Raw genomic sequence first — 6,108 nt, forward strand, 5'->3', positions numbered from 1 at the left:
TTGAGAAGGTGCTAACCTCTTTCCCACCACAAGGCCTTTTTTACATGTTGTTTCCTCTTGCCGGGATGTTCTTCCCTCCTTCCTTTTTGCCTATTTGCCTCTATTCAAAGGAGTCTTCTTCCAGGAAACCTTCTCTGACTTCCCAGATTGAAAAGGGGCCCCTTGAACCCTCCTACACTGTTGGTGGGAATGTAAGCTGGTGCAACCACTCTGGAAAACAGTATGGAGGTTCCTCAAACAGTTGAAATTAGAGCTACCATTGGATCCAGCAATTGCACTACTGGGTATTTACCCCAAAGATACAAGTGTAGGGACCCGAAGGGGTACGTGCACCCCAATGTTTATAGCAGCAATGTCCACAATAGCCAAACTGTGGAAAGAGCCAAGATGTCCATCGACAGATGAATGGATAAAGAAGAGGTGGTATATATACACAATGGAATATTATGCAGCCATCAAAAGGAATGAGATCTTGCCATTTGCAACGACGTGGATGGAACTGGAGGGTGTTATGCTGAGTGAAATAAGTCAATCAGAGAAAGACATGTATCATATGACCTCACTGATATGAGGAATTCTTAATCTCAGGAAACAAACTGAGTGTTACTGGAGTGGTTGGGGGTGGGAGGGATGGGGTGGCTGGGTGATAGACATTGGGGAGGGTATGTGCTACGGTGAGCGCTGTGAATTGTGCAAGACTGTTGAATCACAGATCTGTACTTCTGAAACAAATAACGCAACATATTTTAAGAAAAAAGAAAAAGAAGAAGATAACAGGAGAGGAAGAATGAAGGGGAGTAAGTCAGAGGGGGAGACGAACCATGAGAGATGATGGACTCTGAAAAACAAACTGAGGGTTCTAGAGGGGAGGAGCGTAGGGGGATGGGTTAGCCTGGTGATGGGTATTGAGGAGGGCACGTTCTGCATGGAGCAGTGGGTGTTATGAACAAACAATGAATCATGGAACACTGCATCAAAAACTAATGATGTAATATATGGTGATTAACATAACAATAAAAAAATAAAAAAAAAAGAAAAGGGGCCCCTTGGGGTGCTTGGATGGCTCAGTCAGTTGAGGGTCCAACTCTTGATTTTGGCTCAGGTTGTGATCTCAGGGTCATTGGAACAAGCCTGAGTCAGGCTCTGCACTCAGCGGGGAGTCTGATGCTCCCTCTGCCCCTACCCCATGCTCACTCACGCACACTCTCTCTCTCTAATAAATAAATAAAATCTTAAAAAAAGGGGGGCCCTCATTTTATATTTGAATAGCACTGTATGGTTCTCCTTTCTGATCCCGCATGTTGCAACTTTCCATTTATTCCTGTTATGTGGTTAAGACCTATTCCCTTATTAAGTTATGCACTCCGTGAGGGTAGCTCCAACTCCTTGCTCACTGCTGGACCTGTCCCCAATATATGGAGCACCCAATGACTCAGTTGGTTGGCTAATTGGAGTAAATCACAATAACCTTCCTTGATCAGCTGCATGAGTACCAAGGAACCTGAGTGTTTAGACCTTAAATCAACTGCACAGTTCAGGAGAAAATCCTGGCTCTGCCACCTACTATCTGTGGGGTTTGTGGCAACTCAATTCACATGATTGTGTCTCAGCTTTCTCATCTATAAAGTGAGCATAATAATTTTGTATTTTATCGACTCCAAGTGGCCCTTGATTATCAGACACCTCATATACTATTGAAGAAAAACCTACCAATTAAGCTAGAACCCAATGTTTTCTTATCACTGAGGCTTTTTCCAAGCAAAACCAGCCCCTGTTCCATCATAGGATGAGCCAACCAGCATTTCCCAAAGAAGCTGTCCCCTATGCATGCCTCACCTGCTCCCTGCCCTATCTGGGAGACTTTCTTTCCTGTCACTGGCACCCATTTTGCAAGATGATCTTAGCAGCAGATGTCAACAGAATGTTTCAAGCAAGAACCAGGAAGCTGTTACAAGTAACAACACATGCAGTAGCAATGCTCGTAATTCAACTGAAATGCTGAAAACATAAACAGCCATGCCCAAGTGTAATATTGTAGGCAATGTCCCCATCACTACCATACCCTGCAGACTGCACCTAGGAGAGATCATGGCTTCTAAGACACCCCTCAATTCCAGAGAAGATGTGAAAAGAGGTACATCGGCAAATTGTTGATTGATTGCATTCTGTGCTGCTTTTATTTTATGAAAAAGCTCATTTCAAATCTACGTGAAACTAAGTGGAACATAAAGTCTCAGTGAAGGAGGTCTGGTGGTCTCATTTACAAAAAACATATGGCCTCTGTCCTTTGGCCTTCCAGTTCCAGGAAGCGCTCTTCAAACAGCTTCACATTTGCATGGTTTGGTGCCAGAGCCCAGGAACAGCTGCTGGCGTCCATTATTGGATGTCCTTCAGCCACCAGAGTATTGGGTCTCTTCAGCAGGTCATTCCTTGATAAAGAAATCATTTCCACAAATGCTCCATCCCCTGGTTTTGGCTTAGGACTTACGTTTTCAGCCTCATCTCCATTAGTAGTTCTTGTCACCATGTGTGATCAGTACACTGTGACAGACCTGGATCCATCCATTCAGCAAGGTCACCTTCACAGCCAGTGTCTTCCTCAAGCTCCTGAAGAGAAGCTGCAGATTCTGGGCTTCCATCATCAGCTACGACACCTGCGGGGAGTTCTAGGCATCAGCCTCCCCATCGGTGGCTGGAACGGCTTTGCCAGATACATTCATCACGAAGAGTTAGTTCTTCGCGGCCATGGAACCACCCCACACCACCAGCTGACTGTCCTCTCCTGGTGTGTGTTTCACGGTGTCCCAGCCTCTTGCTGTACCAGTAAGGAGCCATGTGAGTTGTTTTTCCCAAGCTTGACCCATTTTCCTTCCGAAATGAACTCCCCTGAAATAATAGACTGGTGGGTATTTTGAGACCAAGCCATCAGTTCTTGGTTTTTCATTTTCACACTAGTCAGTCTTTATAGTCTTCGGACAGGAATTTCATGCCCCGGGTGTGAGTGCGGGGAAGGGTATGCCTTTGGGAACGGGGACAAGAGAAGAGACGACAAGCCTGAGGCAGCAGTCTGAGGAGAAGCAGTGCTATTGCTTTCAGATCTTAGGTTGTTTGAGAAGTAAGCGTGTTAGCATATATGAAGCGGAGGGCGTATTCGTGTGAAATCCTGGGCAGGCAATAACGAATCGTGATACTATGGCCTCTGCCAAGCAGTCTGTTAGCCACAGTGTCCTTCCCTTGGGCCCCTTGGGAAGTACCAGGCCAGCTAACCTTGCACAGACTCAGACTTAGCACAGCCCTCAGGCGAACCCATCCTTTCATTCACTGTAGCAATGGAAACAATCAAGAGCCGGGAGAAATTCAAGCATTTTCAATTTTGTGGCCTTTGGAATTACAGCTTCCCACAAGAACTCTAAGTAAGGGCCATAACGGCCAGGATTTTTGTCTGCTCGTTCCCTGCCATAATCCCAGTAGCCAGGACAGTGCTTGGCACTTCGCAGGTACTTTGTAGGTTTAGTTGAATGAATGGGCGAATAAGCCCGTAGACATTTACTAGAGTTTAACTATGGTGATATGAGCGAATTCACGCTGGGCAGGATATGACTTATAGCTGAGTCAAATGTAAAAAAGGTTTTAGTCCTCTGCGCTCCCCTTTTCTATGGCAGCCTTTAAAATATCGCCGTTTTATGGGGCAATTTTAATGGAAATAAACCTAGTAAGTTAAAGTTATATAATTAATTCTATTCAGCCTCCATTGTAATTACTTACTGATCTGAGCCTGCTCATGGAACACCTGGCAAACAGTGAAAGAAAAACAGCAGCAGGTGTTTGGACTTAGTTTGTGCTTGCTAACTAATTAGATGAGGATTTTTCCCCTAGAAATCCTAAGCAGTTTTCATCTGGTTCAAAAATTGAAAGTTGGAACCCAGGGGCCTCAGCCAACTGTTTATCCTTTCTTGCTTCTGGACTAGAAGACGTTCTTTTTTTTTTTTTTTTAAGATTTTATTTATTTATTTGACAGAGAGAGAGGGAACACAAGCAGGGGGAGTGGGAGAGGGAGAAGCAGGCTCCCTGCCGAGCAGGGAGCCTGACGCGGGGCTCCATCCCAGGATCCAGGGATCATGACCTGAGCCGAAGGCAGACGCTTAATGACTGAGCCACCCAGGCACCCCTGGACTAGAAGACATTCTATCATCAAGATGCTTTTACACAGGACTGATCTTATGCATTAGAAGTCAGTTTTGTAGTTTGCCTCGGCCTTCTGATGATGCCAGATCTTACGCAGTGCATCCAGAGCACCACCTGGAATCAGGCTGTCATGGGTTAGGATGCAACTCTGCCATTTACTAGCAGTGTGACCTTGAGCATGTTACTTAACCTTTCTGTGCTCCAGTTTCAAAATCTGTAAAATGGGGATAATGATAGTATTTACCTCACTAGATTATCATGAGGATTAAGCAAATAAACAATGCCTTGTATGTGATAAGTGCCATGTGTTTTTCAAATAAATCCTTAAAGTTAACTGTCATTTCCAGTATGTTAGTTCCCAATAAAATTTTTGTCAATAATTGATTATATGGTAACTTGGGCATATGATGGGAGTTATTATAAAAAGATTGATATATGTGCCTCGTAAAAATTAAGAAGGTAGCTTCTAAATAAAGGTGTGGTGTGGTCAAGGGTTGTTTCGGTGGAGTGTGTCAGCTAAGGCTTTTAACAGCGTGCAAGCGAAATTCGCTGTGGTTACCTGATACAAAACCACTGGGGAGGCCTGCAGAATCAAGCCTCAGAAAGGACTGGAATCAGGCATTTCCAGGGATATCAAGAGCCTGGACCCATGAACGGCCCCTTTAGGAGTGATTGCAGTGAGTCTCCCTCTTGCATCACTCCCTAGAGAGCTACGTTCTTTGAGAGAGTTTGGTCTGAAGTCACATGCCCACCCTTGGGCCTTGGGGTAGGAGCAGATGTGGCACCTGATTGGCTGGTCCCAACGGGATGACAAGAAATGGGGGAGAGAGAGTATCCTAAAGAAAAGCCGGGTGTCATCACCCAAAGAAGGGGGGAGGGTTGCTAGGCAGGCCAAAGAAGCAGCTGTCCACCTCATGAAGAAAGAAAGAGGGTGGGAAATGTTTTCCGAAACCTTGCTTATGTTTGTACTGCTGGCCCTTCCAGGAATTTAAATGTTTCTCTCTTCAGAGGGTACTCCCCCGAGAGGCTGGCTCATCCTCAGGGCATTCATACAAAAAGAGCAAGAATCTGGCACTAATCATAGACCGCTTCTCTCCCTGTGGCTTAATGAAGCTGCTCCCGAGTTGTTTGTGTTGCATTAATTTAAATACTAATCTTTGCCTCACAATTTCATAATAGCAATAATTTCTAGTTCAATCAAAACACATTATGCTGAACTTTCAGAATTCAACAAATGACAAGCTTACAAAACTGGCTCGCATATTCATGAATCCTTCTTTTTCAGTGGGGTTGTTTTTGGCTATAAGTACGAGAACCCCCCAACTTGATGTTGCTTAAGCCAAACAAAAATGTCTTGGTGCCCAGAAGTGAATGTCCAGATGTAGGACAGGCATCAGGGGACTTAATCCAGCGGTTCCAACTCGACTTCTCTGCAAGTGCCATGAGGCTTTCTGCTTTTCTTTTCTCTCTCTGTTCTTTATCTCAGGCTGGAAGCAAGATGGCGCAGGATTTTCAGGCCTCTCCAGCACCCAAAACAATAACCAGAGGAAGATGAGATCATTTTTTAACGTAAGTCTCAGGAATAAGGTAACTTTCCCTAGAATCTTCTAGTGCTTTCCTCTCATCTCCTTGGTCCAGACTGGATCACATGGCCAATCCTGCAGAAGTCCTTGTGGCCAAGAGGATACCCTATGCTAACTGGCTTAGATCTGGGTTCTTGAACTAGTCGCTGGCAAAGAGAATTATATTATCCTGCCTGGCCCCCAACTCACCGGCCATTAGACAATAAGAAAGAGGAGGAATTTATGTTAAAGAAAAATAGAGTAGGCATTGATCTTTTTTCTCCCCCAGTATCTGAACCTCACTACCGCCCCACTCCATGTCTGAGGAATTTAAGACTTAGTGGAAGACAGAGGCCACTTT

The 6,108-nt window shown here is 44.9% G+C and overlaps 1 pseudogene; it reads right to left on the reverse strand.

Annotated features, from left to right (window-relative positions):
- Window positions 1–2,260: 2,260 nt before the first annotated feature.
- Window positions 2,261–2,835, reverse strand: LOC113934800 (annotated as a pseudogene).
- Window positions 2,836–6,108: the final 3,273 nt, after the last annotated feature.

Source organism: Zalophus californianus, chromosome 13 (genome assembly GCF_009762305.2).
Source record: "Zalophus californianus isolate mZalCal1 chromosome 13, mZalCal1.pri.v2, whole genome shotgun sequence".
Classification (NCBI taxonomy): Eukaryota; Metazoa; Chordata; class Mammalia; order Carnivora; family Otariidae; genus Zalophus; species Zalophus californianus.